The sequence below is a fragment of the Balaenoptera borealis genome, assembly GCF_965194805.1.
Source record: "Balaenoptera borealis genome assembly, chromosome: 6".
NCBI lineage: Eukaryota > Metazoa > Chordata > Mammalia > Artiodactyla > Balaenopteridae > Balaenoptera > Balaenoptera borealis.
In genome coordinates, this window is record NC_138863.1 from 82076547 (window position 1) to 82096393 (window position 19847).

Sequence of the window (19847 nt, forward strand, 5' to 3'; positions counted from 1 at the left end):
TGCAGGCAGCCAGGCCGCTACTTCCTTTTGTTCCTGGGAGGGTCATCCTTTTTTTGGCTGATACTTCACCGTTCTAGAGGCAGCTCAGCTGTAAGGGCCTTAGGAACCCCTCATGCAGCTGAGGTCCAGTAACTATATAGTTATCATCTATCTATCTCTAAGTGGCATTGATTTCCTCAACATTCATTTTGTAAATTTGGAAAATTCAGAGATGTTTGAGATAAAAATTAAAATTGAACTGTAATCTCACTGTTGAATCATAACCACTGCAAACACGGGTGACTTTCTTTCAGTCATTGTTTTTGGAAATTTTTAAAAGCACACATTAAAAAAAAGAATTTAATCTAATAAACAATGAACCACTACTCCAAATTCACAATGTAAGCATTCTGTCACTTTTGCTTATTTTAAAAAATAAAACACTTTAAAAATATTACAGATGAAGTTAAATACTACCCCTCACCCCCATCCAATTTCTCTTTTTCATCCTATTTACCTCCCCTCTGGCTTAAAGGCAACTAACATCCTTATTTTGGTCTGTATCTTTCCAGGCTATGTTTTTTTTTTTTAAATAAATTTATTTATTTTATTTATTTATTTTTGGCTGCGTTGGGTCTTCGGTGCCACGTGCGGGCTTTCTCTAGTTGCGGCGAGTGGGGGCTACTCTTCCTTGCGGTGCGCGGGCTTCTCATTGCGGTGGCTTCTCTTGCTGCGGAGCACGGGCTCTAGGCATGCGGGCTTTAGCAGTTGCAGCATGCGAGCTCAGTAGCTGTGGCTCGCAGGCTCTAGAGCGCAGGTTCAGTAGTTGTGGCGCATGGGCTTAGCTGCTGCGTGGCATGTGGGATCTTCCCGGACCAGGGCTCGAACCCACGTCCCCTGCATTGACAGGCGGATTCTTAACAACTGCGCCACCAGGGAAGCCCGAGGCTATGTTTTTATGTTTATTCCTTATGTATATATGTAAACAATATTTGGTTTTGTTATATGTATTTTAAAGTTTTTACATAAATACTATTATACATATATATCATTCTGCAACTTGCTTTTTAAAATTCAACATTGCTTTGAGTGCTATCTCTGTTGAGATACATAGATCTATCTCTGTTGCAGATATATAGATCCAATTTGTTAATTTTAAACATTTGAATGGTATTCTAACATATGACTTTACAATTATTCATCTATTGGTATATCAATCATATTAATGTTGGGTTGTAGGGTCTGCACATTTAAACTTTAGAGGCACTGCCAAATTGCTCTCTAAAGTAGCTACACTAATTCCATTTTTTTCCTATGTATAATAGTGCCTTCTTTCCTTTAAATATTGAATTATTACCATTTTATACTTTATTTTCACCTTGAGCATTTTACTATGGCATTAAATATTTTTCCAAAATATGACTTTTAATTGCTTAGAATTTTCTTGGACAGAGGTTTATAATTTACTTACTTACTTCCTTTTTGTGGACATAGATTTTTCTCCTAAATTTTCACAATTACAAATAAATCTGAGGTAAATATCTCTGTATATAAATCTATGGCCATTTTGATAATTCACTTAGAAGTATTTGCTAAAATAGAATTGCATAATTTTAGGGCCTTTGATAAATTTCCTAAAGCGCCAAGAGGGTAGTTTTAGGAAAACATTTCAGGACATGCTTCTCAAACTTTTGAAATCCATGCATGCCCTCTTTTGCTGAATATTAAAATCTATTCTATTTGCCTCCAAGATTCTGATAACTTTATCTTCTATATAGACCAATCATTCAAGATTTAGTCAAGTTTTATTTTTATAGTTTTATGATGAAAACACCAGTTTCTCCTCTTTTCCAAATTTAACATAAAAACTACATATCCACAACATTTTCCCTTCACCCCTTCCCCAAAGATTTCATTATGACCCACCCTGTTTATATGGCTTGGTTCAAGCCCAGTAGACACAGGTTAAAACAGAAGAGATATTGTAATAGGAAAGGCACCTCCATCTCACTAATACTAAGGATCAGGGATAGATCTTATACTTAGAACATAATTTAAATTTATTTCACAAACATTTCTGGTAGCAATAACAAAATTCACAAAGGGGTGTGCGTGTGTGTGTGTGTGTGTGTGTGTGTGTGTGTATGCGTTCTGAGAATATCTGCCACCATTCTACCAACAATTTCATTTTCCAACCACCTTTCAATATGCAAATTAGTCTATGAGAGCTGACTTTTGGTGAATTGAATTTTAGTGACCTGATTCACTTCTTTGCATTGGCTTCATTCAGAATTCAAATTAGATGTCACCTCCTCAAGGAGACTACACTGTAAATCCTAGGTATTCTCTGAAACTTTGTTAATTCACTGATACCTCTTATTACCCGATTTTTTTCTTATCATTTTTTGTTTGTTTATTGCCTATCTCTCCCTACAGGAATGTAAACTCCTCACAGCAGGGACTTGTTTCTCTAGGTTCCTCCAATAGTCCCACTTCCTGGTGTAGTACCCCTGGCCTACAGGAGGTGCTTAAATACTTGATGAAGACTAGTTACAAGTTACTACAATGGCTACATTCTAGTTAGCCAATACAGTTTTATATTTTGATTTTTACCACGTAGGCCTGTAAAGTTTTAGCAACACAGGCGTCTAAAATGAAAGAACAGTTTTTAAAAGAAGTCAATAGAAGCCGGTGACTATGCATGTTGACAAAAAATACAAAGGATTTTTTTTGCTCTAGATTTGCCCCTAATGACCTCAAAATCTCTGAGTAATAACTTCTGTGTAGCAAAAGTATGATAGGGCTTCTAAAAAAAACAATATGCTAACTTTATACTTTATTTGTAAAGTGCATTGGAGTTTTATTTAAATGGTTTATATACATACTTTAATTGGATTAATAATGGAACCACTAAAATAGATGAATGCAACCATATAAAAATGAAACTTGTATTTCAACAGGATGATAATTAATGCAATAGACCTTTTTTCTCTATCTGCTTTACTGACATTCTTGTCAACCTAAGAATAAATTCACTATCTTATGCAGTGATAAGTGTATATTTTAAAAGTTACACCCAAAACACCATGCAGACTAAATATCAGAGAATATGACATCATGAAAATAAGTAGGTAATCTTCATAAATCTTTCTGAATAACATCAAACATCATACATCCTTCTGAATAATGTCACACAAACTTGATTAATGGTAAAAATAATGAACTGATTTTTAAGTCATGTGATATTATGAGTAAATTCTATTAAAATGTTTATAATGACATCACGCATTAATCTTGTGCTCAGGGCCGTTACTTGGATACACAGTAGGAGAGAATGAATCCTGAATGAGCTATTGATTTACCAAGGTGAGACGATGTAAATTAGGTAAAACACCAATATTTAATGTTATATAAGTACAAATTCTCATTTGCACTTCTTATACAATGATTATAAACTTAACTCATGAAATATTCAAAGTTAAGAAGTCTCCTCCAGTAAATCAACTATATACTTCAATAAAAAAATTTAAAAAAATAAAGAAAAGAAGTCTCCTCCATTCTGACATTTGCAAGGGTGAATGCCTCATGTTCTCCAATTGAGAAAAAAGGCTCACATAAAACCTACCTCTATACTTAAATTCCAAAACAATATGTACACGCAACAACAGGTATAATTGGATTAAGAAATAACATAAGCATTAGCATTTTGAAGAGTAATGTCTGAGTGGCTACAACGTTATCATTTGATTGGGTAATGAATGGATATACTCATCATCTTTCCATCATTATTAAGTTAAATTATGCTTGTTAGGGTAACCCTGAATGACATTTCCCTTTTCAGTGATCTTTCATCCTCATGTCAATTATTTAAACAATTCCTTAAAAGTACTTAGCCAGCCTTCCCATCCAACCTTTCCATCTGTTTCACCTTTCACCTATTTACTCAAGCTATGCATTTTTATTTATGAGCACACTTATCTTACAGTTATATCTTCTTTCATTTAAAAAAAAAAAAACCTTCCAAAAAGTAGCCTCATTTTAACTCTGGTTATTATTTTCATTTGGTTCTTATATTCACTGTGCAGCCACCTCTTCCAAAACATGCCTCTCAGATACATCTTTTGTAAGAGACCTAATGCCTCTGCCAGGCTCTACTTACTCACCCCAAAGTACCCCAGTACATTTACACCTGTTTTATACAGTTGTATCAGGATACCACAAGCACATCTTTCCTGCTCTGATCACTAAAACTCTCTAGTTTCAAACGTCCTTGCCCTTTCAGGGCAGAAGAGTGTAAACATTCAAAAACTGTGCATGAGGATCACATTCACGTGGAAGGTTACATTTTTTCATGAACTCTGAAGGTATAGGGATAGGCTCCTGAGAATGAGGCCAGTCCTCAGAGTCAAGGTAACAAGCATCCTGACCTATGCCCATCTATGGTCAGGAGGATTACTTACACAGGCCATTTCATGTTACCAACGTTCAGCAACTTACACATTCTCGGCCCATGGAAGCCTTTGGAGAACTAAGTGCTGAATGTAGTAGACTGCAATTGACCACAAATATTTTGTAGTTCCTTCCGTCAGGAATTGGGATTTATTACTCTGTGGAGAGAGAAAAGTCCAGCTGGTCCAGCTGGTCCAGCTGAAGCCCCAGACATGTAACTGAGCCCAGCCAGCACCATGTGGAACAGGCATGAGCTGTCCCAGTTAAGCCCAGCCTAGACTTCCAACCCACAGAATCACGAGTATTATTTCAAATAGCCAAACACTATACTGGAAATGATCTAGAAGTCTAAAATAGGGTTTCATTTAAATTAAGTACAGTATTGAGATGCTATGTAGCTGTACATTTTAATAGCTTGTGACCTTGGAAAAGTTTGAAAGAATTTCTTTCCTTATAGGGGCTTCCCTGGTGGCGCAGTGGTTGAGAATCTGCCTGCCAATGCAGGGGACACGGGTTCGAGCCCTGGTCTGGGAAGATCCCACATGCCGTGGAGCTACTAGGCCCGTGAGCCACAACTACTGAGCCTGCGCGTCTGGAGCCTGTGCTCTGCAACAAGAGAGGCCGCGACGGTGAGAGGCCCGCGCACCGCGATGAAGAGTGGCCCCTGCTTGCCGCAACTAGAGAAAGCCCTTGCACAGAAACGAAGACCCAACACAGCCAAAAAAAAAAAAAAAAAAAAAAAATTTCTTTCCTTATAAAATGGAGATTTTATAGAACTGTTCTGTTGTGGGGATACAATAAGTTAAAAGTCTTAAACTAGTACCTAACACATAATAAATATCTAAGTTGTTATTATTTATACATAGCTATTAAAATCATGTTATTGAAAAGGTCCATGACATTGTCAGGTGAAAAAACACATGACAAAGTTGCATGTATAGTTATAAATCTTCATTTACAAAAATGCTACTATTTATGTAGATATAGGAATAGAACAGCACTATCTTCCCCGTGCTTGTCCCTGGATAGCAGGAACATGAGTGACTTTTATTTTCTTCATTGTTTTTCTATATTTTCAAAAAATTTTTTATAATAAAAATGTGTTGGATCTGTAATTAGAAAAACTATTATTTCCAAAAAAGTTAAATGTTATATCCATAGAACAGCTAATTAATGTTTCCCCAATACTTAAAAGCATTAGGGAAGATTTTTATTGGAAACAGTCACAAGCTTTGTGCCTAGTATTATGCTATTATTTCTCTTTCTGTTTTAGCTAAGTGGAGAGAAAGATAGGGAGAGTCAGGAAGAATACCACATTAACCTGACTGACCTAAATAGTAGAAAGAAAAATTAAGGCTATCCCTTTGATTGGTTCTAAAATGCCTCAGGCTGTCACCCTTACTTTTCTGCTTGCAATGTCATCTGCCATCCCCATGTTTTTCATTAAACCAACTTCTGTTTATCTCAGTTTACATGTCACTTCCTCAGAGAGGCCTTCCCTGGTTTCTCCAGTCATTATTTGGCTTTCCAGGTCTAAATTTACTTCTCTTTATAACTTCCCCTTATAATATTCAGGAATTCACATGCATTACTACACATACCTGAGCTTTTTCTTTGCCCTCACCATTCTACATGACTACAAAGAAAAAGCAATTGAGGCAGCTAACTTCAAGTTACAGCTTCCCTTGTGCCTTTAAAAATATAGAAGGAAAGTGAGGGTTTGTATGCACATGTAGAAAATGCTTATGATGCATTTTACTTTCTTAAAAGCCAAAAAGTGAACAATCACAGCTCCCAAATACATATTCTTTAAAAAAAAATCAGAGAACTGTTTTAAAGTATAGTAACAGGTCACACCAGAACATTTATAAACTAATTAATAAACTCACTATAACTCTTAGGGAAAATTTATTTATGATATATTTCTGTATATTTGGCATCAACATAGTTGGCTATTGTTGCTTTTCTATGGTATAGTAAAATTTCTCATAAAGATTATTTATAAAAAATACTTGCTTACATTTACATAATCTTTTAAAGAGTGCATTAAGCAAGTTTAAGGGGTTATTTTCACATTTTATCTGTGAATTACTAGTATTTTGGCTACTCAAGGTAGCTCAATAGGTCAAATCATTGTTAAAAAAAGAATGTATATCAATTTTTTAAAATCAAAACTGTACTAAGAATGAAACAATTGTGATTTTTGTCCATCTGGGGGTTGTACAACATATTGAAACAACTAATGTTTATGTACTCTTTTACTTAAAAAAGGTTTTAGCATTCTTCAATTCACCTGGCAATGGATGCCAAATTCCTACCTGGAGTAATTAGTTCCACATAGAGGTAATGGTCCCCACCCACCCCCTGTAACACTGACCATCAAGTTACTCAAAGTAAAAATAGGAAGATTCCTCAGTCATTGAAGAAACAAATACATTGTCTCTTTATATGTATAAATATCTAGGAACACTTAAGTCTAATCAACATCTCCACCAAACATAATTAAATGTAAAGGATATCCAAAGTCTAATTAATTATCTGATAAGGTTCTCAAGATGCAAGAGAAAGAAGACAGTCTCTGTGTAAATTGTAGAAGGGGGAGCCCAAAGCATACAATCTCTAAGTCCCATGATCTTTTACTGTGTTTATTTAGCTTACACATCAGGAAGGAAATGAGTAAGTAGTAATACCTGTAGATGTTTAGTGGTGGCATAAGAAAAGTGTCTCAAGGAGACTCCATCTAGCATTTGACTGCTCAGTGGAATGCTGATGGTGGCAGAGAAAATGTAGCAGCCAAAGAAAACTTATGCACAAAATGTTCAGGTTGGAGAGGAAGGTAGTTTCAATAGCACAAAACCAGGCATAGAATATTTTAGAGAACATGCTGAAGAAAAGTAAAACCTGTAGAAAATAAAGTCTGCAATTTAACAAATAGGTAAGCAAAATATAAAACCAAGTTACAAACACGAGGGCTCTGGGCCAAATCCCACCTGTGGAAGTATCTGGCAGGCGCACAGTTTGAGAATAATAATACAAGTGAATTAGTTGACAATATTTAAATCAAAAGACGTCACATGAAAATTTGCATTTCCTGCTTTACCTGAGAAACTGGACAATGTGGTAACACTAGGTCAGCATTCCTGCCTTGCAACAATTATCTGGAACGGAGCAGTGGCTGCTCCTTCAGAAAGGACTTGGCTCTCCAGTACACTGCAGTGGCTTCCTGCTTCATTCCCACCAGCCTGGCCTCTGTAGGCACTTGGGTTTCCAACCTTCTGGAATAGAAAGGACCTTGAGGTAAGGCTTGAAGGACAGACTGTAGACCTTGACAAGAGGTACAACTTATTTCTTTTAATGACCATTTACCTACACTTCATTGTTTCTTCACAAGGGTAGAGGATGAACTCTCTACTCTGTAGTGGATCTTCACGCATTGTTAGTATATGAAGGAATACCAGCCGGTAAGCCAGCTAAAACCACAAGCACACATAGTCAACCTTCTTAATGAAATTGATTTGACCCTGAGACTCTGGTGATCGTTGAATTAGAGGAGTCAGAGGGTACACAGAATGCTCATCCAACTTTAATTCTCTATCTTTCCTTCTTTCTTAGCACCATTGTCAGCAATACCACATTATCATTATTTCAGGAACTTAATGTTGAGATCAAAGAATTATGCAACCAAATTGTACATTATCATTATTGAGTTACAAAAAGACATCTTCCCCTGACTTTTAAAACTGCTTCCTTTTAGCAAATAAGGAAAAAATTTATAAGGACTTTCAAAAGTATACTTGAGACTTTATTACCCCTTACTTAATTTTCTCCTAGCCATCAGGGAGACAAGGACAAGGTTGCTCCTCAGCGTGGGTAAAATAATCCTTGGTGCAGTTTAACTCATTTTGTTCTGCTTCCACAGGCATTGAACAACCCTCTAATTATCTGATGGATTTCATAGGGGCTTTGATATCATTAAGTTAGTGACTTAGATATCAGATACAGGTATTTCAATCAATGAAAACAAACCAACAAACAGGTCACCGGGTTTATAAATTAAATTCTTGCAAATATCGAATCAACATTGTGAAAATGACTATACTACCCAAAGCAATTTACAGATTCAGTGCAATCCCTATCAAACTAACAATGGCATTTTTCACAGAACTAGAACAAAAAATTTCACAATTTGTATGGAAACACGAAAGACCCTGAATAGCCAAAACAATCTTGAGAAAGAAAAACGGAACTGGAGGAATCAGGCTCCCTGATTTTGGACTATATTACAAAGCTACCATAATCAAGACAGTATGGTACTGGCACAAAAACAGAAATATAGATCAATGGAACAGGATAGAAAGCCCAGAGATAAACCCATGCACATATGGTCAACTAATCTATGACAAAGGAGGCAAGGATATACAATGGAGAAAAGACAGTGTCTTCAATAAGTGGTGCTGGGAAAACTGGACAGCTACGTGTAAAAGAATGAAATTAGAACACTCCCTAATGCCATACACAAAAATAAACTCAAAATGGATTAAACACCTAAATGTAAGGCTAGACACTATAAAACTCTTAGAGGAAAACACAGGCAGAACACTCCATGACATAAATCACAGCAAGATCCTTTTTGACCCACCTCCTATAGAAATGGAAATAAAAACAAAAATAAACAAATGGGACCTAATGAAACTTCAAAGCTTTTGCACAGCTAAGGAAACCATAAACAAGACGAAAAGACAACCCTCAGAATGGGAGAAAATATTTGCAAATGAAGCAACTGACAAAGGATTAATATCCAAAATTTACAAGCAGCTAATGCAGCTCAATATCAAGAAAACAAACAACCCAATCCAAAAATGGGCAGAAGACCTAAACAGACATTTCTCCAAAGAAGATATACAGATTGCCAACAAACACATGAAACGATGCTCAACATTGCTAATCATTAGAGAAATGCAAATCAAAACTACAATGAGGTATCACCTCACACCAGTCAGAATAGTCATCATCAAAAAATCTACAAACAATAAATGCTGTAGAGGGTGTGGAGAAAAGAGAACCCTCTTGCACTGTTGGTGGGAATGTAAATTGATACAGCCACTATGGAGAACAGTATGGAGGTTCCTTAAAAAACTAAAAATAGAACTGCCATACGACCCAGCAATCCCACTACTGGGCATATACCCTGAGAAAACCATAATTCAAAAAGAGTCATGTACCACAATGTTCACTGCAGCACTATTTACAGTAGCCAAGACATAGAAGCAACTTAAGTGTCCATCGACAGATGAATGGATAAAGAAGATGTGGCACATATATGCAATGGAATATTACTCAGCCATAAAAAGAAACGAAATTGAGTTATTTGTAGTGAGGTGGATGGACCTAGAGACTGTCATACAGAGTGAAGTAAGTCAGAGAGAGAAAAACAAATATCATACGCTAACACATATATATGGAATCTAAAAAAAAAAAAAAAGTTCTGAAGAACCTAGGGGCAGTACAGGAATAAAGACGCTGACGTAGAGAATGGACTTGAGGACACGGGGAGAGGGAAGGGTAAGCTGGGATGAAGTGAGAGACTGGCATGGACATATATACACTACCAAATGTAAAACAGATAGCTAGTGGGAAGCAGTTGCATAGCACAGGGAGATCAGCTTGGTGCTTTGTGATCACCTAGAGGGGTGGGATAGGGAGGATGAGAGGGAGACGCAAGAGGGAGGAGATATGGGGATATATGTATATGTATAGCTGATTCACTTTGTTATAAAGCAGAAACTAACACACCATTGTAAAGCAATTATACTCCAATAAAGATGTTAAAATATATATATATATATATATATATATATATAGATGGTCTGTATCAGACCCTAGAGGCCCATCACCCTTGAGAGGAATGGCGAAGTCAATTTTTTAAAATTGTTAGAGTAGGGATCACATCCTGGACCATAGTACTCCAGAGGGTGCTCCTCTACCTTTGAGGTCTTTCCAGATATCTGGCCTACTTTTTCTTTTTCTTTTTGATTTTGGGCCAAAGCAAGACAGGGGACTGTGTAGGACAGGGTGTAGCAGCATGCTTGAGCACTGCTATTCCTCAGAAAGCAGCCAAGAGAGACAAAGAAATAACTAAGGGATGTGGGACCAAGGTTAAATAACTACGTTTCTATAATCCTGATAATACTAAAGGTACTCCTGGCATTATATTTAATGTTTTAAGTTTATTGGGAATCAACTACATGTGAAGCACTGTAACAGATACTCAGGGCCCAGACATAAAGAGAACATCGTCCCCCTAGCTCAAGGAGCTTACTGTCTGAGAGGTGGAGGGTAGGGAGTTGGGCAGTCAGGTAAACAGGTAATTAATTACAACACTGAGTGACACCAGCTGTGCTAGGGCTAAGTACGGAGCACTAAATGAACACAAAGAAAGAGCTAGTCTAGTTTTCAGGGATCAGAGAAAGGGGGAAGCAGGATACATCTAAGGATGTGCAGAGGTTACACAGGCAAAGAAAGGTTAGTAGGAGACCTGAAACTTTACCTAATCCATGCAAATGATCTTAGTTCCAAAAGATTAATATTGAAGATTCTATATTTATCTGGCAATAATAATCCCAATATGGTACTCATTTTTAGCTGGTAAGCAAGCATAAAGGTCTCATTTTGTTAGACCTGTTAACCTTGAGATGTGATAAGTGATGAGGCATTAATGAATATTTTCCACACGAAGATATGGATGTCTGCCTGATGCCTTAAATAGAAAATGATGCCCTGACATCTAGATAAGCAAATATTGTTCTGTAGAAGAAATACTATGAAAGAATGATGATTCACTTCAGTTAAGAAAGTGATATTAGCTGTGACCACATTGGAAGCAGAAGGTAAAACAAACAAGATATGGATGAGGGAGCCTTCCTCTATAGATAAAGTAGTTCAGAACTGTTTGGAAGTATATCCTTTAATAAAAGTATATCTTAAAATAAAAGAAGTCCATAAGTGATGAAAATAAGATGACTGTTGTGCTAAAGTTATTCTGGCCAAATGTATAAATAATACTGGCTGACATCCTACCATCTTCTGGGACTTTATACATACACATGTTAACTCACTTAGCCTTGTCACAGCCCTGTAAGTAAGTACTACTACTTTTTCTTTTCTAGAGTTGAGGAAACTGAGGCAAGAGAAATTAAATAATTTTACCTTCCCTTTTCCTGTCTGATAATTAATTTCCCTCTTTTCCTACTTTACTTTTCTTCTTAGTATTCATCACTATCTAACATACTGTATTTTACTATTTATCCTATTATTGTCTGTCTCCTCTGATAAGAACATAAGCTCTGTGAACATATGGATGTATTATTCACCATAACAGACAAAAACCCTTGTTAATTAAAAAAACTTTTTAAAATTGAAGTATAGTTGATTTACAGTGTAGTGCCAATCTCTGCTGTACAGCAAAGTGACTCAGTTTTACACATATAGACATTCTTTTTTAATATTCTTTCCCATTATGGTTTATCCCAGACTAATTTGTGCTTTGGGCTCAATAGCTTCTTGAAGGCTGGCTTTGTATCGCAACTTTTTTTACTTCTCATAGCACAAAGTATAGAATCTTACACATGCTGGAGCCAAAAATATTTGTTGAGTGAATGATGAGTGTAATTAATCAGTAAGGATATACAGAGCCCTTGCCATGTATGGCACTGCACTTGTCACCATAAATGGGGAAGTACAAAATACCATCAGTGTTCTTAAAGAACTTAGGAATAGAAACAGGTAGACGCATGAGGAATACCTGGTGTACAATATAAAAAGTCCTCACATTTCATTACTTCTGTTGTTCAATCATATAATGATGCCTAAAAATGCTTATTCACCACTTCTCTCAAGACATCCTAGTATTCTAATGCATTAATCTTTCTTGGAAATGCCACAACTGTTCACAACTCTATGCCTATGCACGTGTTGTTCCCTGGGCACAGAAAGATTTCCTCTCACTTTCTTAAAGCAATCTTCTGTCCTTTAACTAAATTCCAGGGTCAACTCCTCCATGAAGCCTCTTCCAGTCTCCTGCTTAGAGTTACTATCTCATTCTACAGTATTGCTTACATGCATGTAAGAGCCCTTACCATATTCTGTTTTATATACTTACATGATCAGGTACTGGGTATGAAAACCGTGTGCTTTGAGTTGAATTATTTGTTTTTCTCACCTAGAGAACTTTTGTTTACTCCCCTAAAATATAATCACAAATAGAAAAGTTCTTAATGATATGTTAAAACCAATCAGTGATACACAAGGCGGTTAATTGTAGCTGTGTATTTATTTAACCAAAATCAAATGAAGGCTGAATAGAATCTACTTTTCTTATTTTATTTTCAGCTCAACTTTTGGATTCAGAGACTATTTCCAGTGCCTAAAAGAGTATCTGGCACACAGAAAATTACTTGTTGAATAAATAAATGAATGCCTGTATACAAACCATGGCATTAAATGCTAAATGGCATGGCATAAACTAAATGTACTATAGGAACTCAGAGATGAGATAACACATAAGAGAAAGAACAGTGAACTAACAGGAAGTTTGGTATCTACAATTTTCTAGCTTATAACTTTGAGCAAGATATGTAACCTGAGCTTTAATTTTTCAATTTGTTAAGAATAATGGACTGAACTAGATCAGTAGTTTTCAAATTATTTTAGTTGTAGATCTCTTTTGTCTAATAAAATCTAAATGGAACTTCCATTATAAAAAGCAGAAAAAGAGATTTGTTGGTAATAATTCATTTTGGAAGACCAAATTATAATATTACTTATTAAAATCCATCAATAAGAATAACGGGCTATTTTGATTAATAAAACATATGAAACCAAGGGATATAGGTGACAGTTGCAATTTAAGTAATCTTCATCAACAAATTTATTTCTGTACTTTGTTTTGGTTTTATAATATTGAGACAATTCTGATTACCACATAAAAGCTATTGTAAATGGCAACTTTTTTGAAAAATAGCAAATTTGGCTTTGGCAATATTAAAATTGCTGCAATCAAAATGGTCTAGAAGCTTGAAGGGAAGTAAAGAAAATCCTGTTTCCAAAATTGAATGACTATATCTAATCATTACTCATGTCTCTGATCATGAATACAAAATATGGGTAAGAACTACCAAAAACTTAAATTAAGCAAGAAGACTTTCGTTAATACAATATTATCACATTAATTTGCCATTGCTGAATTGTTAAGGAGTGATAAGGATACATGGCAGGAAGACTACCCTATGTCATATTTGTATTTATTTAATGGAGCATACATATGCCACGGCTATTCTCTTGCTTGCATAATTTGACTTGGAGATATAACAATGGACTCAAGTTTTTAAAAAAGGCCAACTAAAAACTTAAAAATAAAAATGCATACTCATAAGAAGTTCAAATATCTACAGGGAAATTGGTGGCAAGGCTTTAGTCAGCAGTTCATAAAAATATAAACTAGCAGCACAGTTTATTTTTGCTTCACGATGTGTTCATGTGTTACAATTTGGTATAACACATGTGAGTGGGCATGTTATTTTTATGACTGTGTTAAAATACTTAATATAATTTAAAAATGTAAATTTGTGTCCAACGTTTGGAAAACTCCGAAGAACCTCCTCTGAGCTAGATGTTCTCCTGGTCATTCCAATGCTATTGTTTCTACATAAGTTAGAAAAGCAAGAAATACTTTATAAAGATGACTTCAATGTTTTCAACTCAGTCTTATATATGTTTACTGAGATTAGATACCCGTGGGATGGGGGAAGAGCCTGACCAGATTGAAGTGGAGAACTTGTGCTAGGGAGTATCAGAAATACAGCTTTAAAAAACATGTCAGTCTTCCTAGCATAGGATGAACCTCTATGCACATGAAGCTAAAAACAGCTTTGGTATCATAGATCCATGACATTTCTAACATAAGCATTGCTGGTCTACAAGTATCTTAATTTACAAATGCAATTTCATTCCTATGTACTTATTTTCTGATAATGACATCTGTCAGATGGAAAATAACTTTTCAGTGACTTTGCCTTTATTTACTTGAAGAACATATTCTGATTTGAACTACAGAGGAAAGTTTCTTAACTGACCTCCACATAAACAAATCACTGAATTAATCAAAACAGCATTTCCGATTAACCAAGATGGCGGAGTAGAAGGACGTGCTCTCACTCCCTCTTGCGACAGCACCAGAATCACAACTGGCTGCTGGACAATCATTGACAGGAAGTCCCTGGACTTCACCAAGGAGGATACCCCACGTCTAAGGACAGAGGAGAAGCCACAGTGAGACGGTAGGAGGGGCGCAATCAGAGTAAAATCAAATCCCATAACTGCTGGGTGGGTAACTCACAGACTGGCGAACACTTATACAACAGAAGTCCACCCACTGGAGTGAAGGTTCTGAGCCCCACGTCAGGCTTCCCAACCTGGGGGTCCGGCAACGGGAGGAGGAATTCCTAGAGAATCAGACTTTGAAGCCTAGTGGGAATTGATTGCAGGACTTTGACAGGACTGGGGGAAACAGAGACCCCACTCTTGGAGGGCACACACAAAGTAATGTGTGCATCGGGACCCAGGGGAAGGAGCAGTGACCCTGGGGGAGACTGAACCAGACCTACCTGCTGGTGTTGGGGGGTCTCCTGCAGAGGCGGGTGGTGGCTCTGTTTCACCGTGGGGATAAGGACACTGGCAGCAGAGGTTCTGGGAAGTTCTCCTTGGCGTGAGCCCTCCCAGAGTCTGCCATTAACCCCACCAAAGAGCACGGGTAGGCTTCAGTGTTGGGTTGCCTCAGGCAAAACAACCAACAGGGAGGGAACCCAGCCCCACCCATCAACAGTCAAGTGGATTAAGGTTTTACTGAGCTCTGACCGCCACAGCAACAGGGAGGGAACCCAGCCCCACCCATCAACAGTCAAGTGGGTTAAGGTTTTACTGAGCTCTGACCGCCACAGCAACAGTCAGCTCTACCCACCACCAGAGCCTCCCATCAAGCCTCTTTGATAGCCTCAACCACCAGAGGGCAGACAACAGAAGCAAGAAAAACTACAATCCTGCAGCCTGTGGAACAAAAACCACAGTTACAGAAAGATAGAGAAGATGAAAAGGCAGAGGGCTATGTACCAGATGAAGGAACAAGAAAAAAACCCAGAAAAACAACTAAATGAAGTGGAGATAGGCAACTTTCCAGAAAAAGAATTCAGAATAATGATAGTGAAGATGATCCAGGACCTTGGAATAAGAATGGAGGCAAAGATTGAGAAGATGCAAGAAATGATTAACAAAGACCTAGAAGAATTAAAGAACAAACAAACAGAGATGACCAATACAATAACTGAAATGAAAACTACACTAGAAGGAATCAATAGCAGAATAACTGAGGCAGAAGAACGGATAAGTGACCTGGAACACAGAATGGGGGAATTCACTGCTGCGGAACAGACTAAAGAAAAAAGAATGAAAAGAAAGGAAGACAGCCTAAGAGACCTCTGGGACAACATTAAACGCAACAACATTCGCATTATAGGGGTACCAGAAGGAGAAGAGAGAGAGAAAGGACCCGAGAAAATATTTGAAGAGATTATAGTCGAAAACTTCCCTAACATGGGAAAGGAAATAGCCACCCAAGTCCAGGAAGCGCAGAGAGTCCCATACAGGATAAACCCAAGGAGAAACACGCCGAGACACATAGTAATCAAAGTGGCAAAAATTAAACACAAAGAAAAATTATTGAAGGCAGCAAGGGAAAAACGACAAATAACATACAAGGGAACTCCCATAAGGTTAACAGCTGATTTCTCAGCAGAAACTCTGCAAGCCAGAAGGGAGTGGCATGATATACTTAAAGTGATGAAAGGGAAGAACCTACAACCAAGATTACTCTACCCGGCAAGGATCTCATTTAGATTTGATGGAGAAATCAAAAGCTTTACAGACAAGCAAAAGCTAAGAGAATTCAGCACCACCAAACCAGCTCTACAACAAATGCTAAAGGAACTTCTCTAAGTGGGAAACACAAGAGAAGAAAAGGACCTACAAAAACAAACCCAAAACAGCATTTCCATTTGAAAACAGGCAAAAGCTTACTTCTGCTCTTACCACCTGAATTATATGCTTTTGAATATCAGCTGTGTTGTTTCCAAAGCTGTCTGAGTCAATAACACTTGCTGGTGTCATTTAGGAATTTAATAAAATATTTTGTAAACAAATGAAATATAAATATAAAAAGAGAATGACTGTTTCCATGAAAATTAAGTTGAAAGCATAACTTTTAATACCCGCCTCTTAAAAAGTGAGGTTGAACAAGATGGAAAAGAGCAGAATCTTGGGGGGGAAACCCTAAAAATTGTGGTTAAGAGCACGAATTCTGGACCCAGACTGCTGAAAGTAAAATTTCAACTCTACCTCTTGGTGTGTGACTTAGGGTAAGTTACATCTCTGTTCTTCAATTTTCTCATCTGCAAAATGAAGATAATACTAATATCTACCACACAGTGTTGAGCAAATTGAATAAGTGAAGATTTGTAAAGTACTTAGCTCCCGACCCACAGTAAGCGTTATGTAAATATTTGGTAAATAAATAAAAATAGCTGGCCATAAAGGAAATCTCAATGACTCCAGAGAAATGAAATCACACACAATGTATCATCTGATCAAATTTCCATACAGAACGTCATAAGAAAATGATATCCCCAAACATCCCTGTATTTGTAAATTTAAAAACAGTCACTCATATATAGGTAGCGGTGAAAGCCAATTTGAGGTCAATGATCATGAATTTATGGCAGAATCCAAAAGGTGAACTTATTCACCAGAACATGACTTCTCAGACAAGACAGCAGTATGGACAGAGCTGGACCTCTGGCTTATTGAGTATAGGCACAGAAAAAACAAAAACAAAACAGAGTATATGATTTTTGCAATTTAATATCAAACTATTCTAAAAAATATACACAAACACTCACATAGAGTGGGGCAAGAGAGAATGATAAAGGAAATATGGCAAAATGTTAATTGCTGAATTTGTGCGAATAGAGTTCTTTGCACTATTGCAACTTCTCGGTAAGTTTGAAATTATTTCAAAAAATGTAAGAAAATCAAACAAAAATAAAATAGGACCATGGTTTTGAAGAGGGGTGGGCAAAAGACAGAGGGGCAATAAAGTCTGAGACATGGCACTTGTGTGACTGAAATATGGAACACAGAATCTAAGCTGGAATACAGGTTTATATGAAGTTAAAGGACATGCAGTACAGGTATCAGGGGAGGAGGAAAGCAACTGTGAGTATACGAGGCAGGAGAAATAGTCTGATCGGAAGGAGTTAAAATGTTGGGGAGACAAAACATAGACTTTTGAAGATTATAAGGCAAAGTGATTAAATGCTCAAAAAAATAAAGGAGAAAGAAAAATTCGACTTCAGGTCAGAAAAGATTAATATAATGGGCTATTCTACTTTCGAATCGCTTCTCTACCTTGTTAATTCCCCTAGCCCCATATATTGGTTGGAGTAACTCAAGCTTAAAGAACTGTTCATTAAAAAAAAAAGAAAGAAAGAAAGAAAATAAAGAAAGAAAAAAAAGGAAGGAAGGAAGAAAGAAAGAAAACTCCAATCCATCTTGCGTGAACGGAGGACTAAATTTGGGAGAGGGATAGGTAGAGAAGGATAAAACCTTCTGGAGAAGTTGATAAAAATGTGTCCCTTCTTAGGTGTTTATGTGGAATTGGCTTGGTCTTGAATACTTAGTAAGACATATAACTATTAAATGAGGTATGATTAATAGAAATAAAGAAATAAAGCTGTCAGTACCTGAAGTCAACATGATCATTTTCCTAAAGAACCCAAACTGGAAAATTATTAGAACCAAGGACAAAGGTATTTAGAAGGTAGTTAAGTATAAAACTAACATACAAAAACAAGAAAGGGATAATTGCCTATCAAATAGTAAAACATATTAAAAAGTTGTAGTATTGGTACAAGAATAGGCAAGTAGTATAACAGAAGAGACTGGCCACAAATAAACCCATAGATATGCAAATTTAGTTGATGATAGAGGTGGCATTTTATTTTTTTTTATGAGGTGGTATTTTAAATCAGTAGGAAAGGGATGGCCAGTTCAATATATGGCATTGGGACAACTGTATACTCACTTGGGGAAAAAAATGAGTTACTTTCATAACTCATGTAATTTACAAAAATGCATTCCAGATGATTCAAGACTTAAGTCAAAAACAAAAACTAAATCAAGCTAAAGCATAAATGCAGTAAGACAATATAAAATAATATGTTTAACTGAACTATATTTATGAAAGCCTTCTAAAGGAGACACAAAAAGCAAATGCAATAATGAAAAAGACTGTTAAATTTGACTACACCAAAATTTAAAACTTCGGTTCAGCAAAAGAATCACCAAAAAAGTTAAGACAATTGATAGGGGGAATATATTTGCAACACATATAACAGTCTAAAGCATTAGTATCTGGAATATATAAGTAACTTCCAAAAATCAATAAAAAAAAGATATAAAGCCCAAAAGAAAAATGGACCATAAATATGGATAGGCTGAGAAGAGGAAATGCCAAAAGGCCTGTAAGCTTAAGAAAAGATGCTCGATCTTAGTAGTAATCAGAAAATGCAAAATAAAGCAATAACAAAGCATCACTTTTCACTCCTAAGATGTGTAAACATTTTTAAAAGACTGGTAATAGCAAGTTCGGTCAAGAGTATGGGGTAACAGCTAGTGTCAAACTACTGGTAGAAGGACCATTTACCTCCTTTTAGGAGGTATATATATCAGCACCAATATTAACTTAAGATATGAATATTCTTTGAAACAGCAGCTCCTCTTCTTTATCATGCTTGGAAAAATAATAAAATATGTGCACAAAGAATTATGTAAAATGATATTCACTAGCACTGATCATTAGAATGAAAAATACAAAACAACCTTAATGCTTATTAACTAGGGAATGGGTAAATAATAAAACGTTCATAATATGGAAGATAATACAACAGTTAAAAGAGGTAGTTCTACAGTGATATGGAAAAATTTCTAAGACATGCTGTCAAGTGAGGAAAAATGAGTTGAAGAACATGTTCTAAAAGTAAAAACATTTAGAATGGAGATGATCACTAATGTACTGCTATGGAGAGACCATCCGGATAGAATGCTGTTTACTGAAAAGGCGCAGAAGCAAAGGCCAGCCAGTAACAATGAACATTCCCAGGCTAAGCCTAAGGACTCTAAACACCATGGTCGGACTGAAAGAAACCAGATCTCCAGTTGGCTGTGATGCACAGACTTGCTAAAGGCAGGAAAGAAAAGAAATCAAATTCCTATGAATTTCCCTAGGCATTGGAGGGTGATTAATGAACTACTAT

The 19847-nt window shown here is 36.5% G+C and overlaps 1 protein-coding gene across 25 annotated transcripts in view; it reads right to left on the reverse strand.

Annotated features, from left to right (window-relative positions):
* Positions 1-19847, reverse strand: part of MBD5 (methyl-CpG binding domain protein 5) — a 412237-nt gene that overhangs the window by 61989 nt on the left and 330401 nt on the right. For 19 of the 25 annotated variants that reach the window (XM_082397219.1, XM_082397215.1, XM_082397223.1 and 16 more), the window contains one exon: positions 7529-7703. The exons of 2 other annotated variants lie outside the window; for them this stretch is intronic. The gene's annotated coding sequence lies outside the window, so the exon portion shown is untranslated. Of the gene's footprint in view, positions 1-4476; positions 4627-7528; positions 7704-12586; positions 12670-19847 lie in introns of all 25 variants that reach the window. 4 more of the 25 variants (XM_082397216.1, XM_082397237.1, XM_082397214.1 and 1 more) reach the window with 3 other exon arrangements.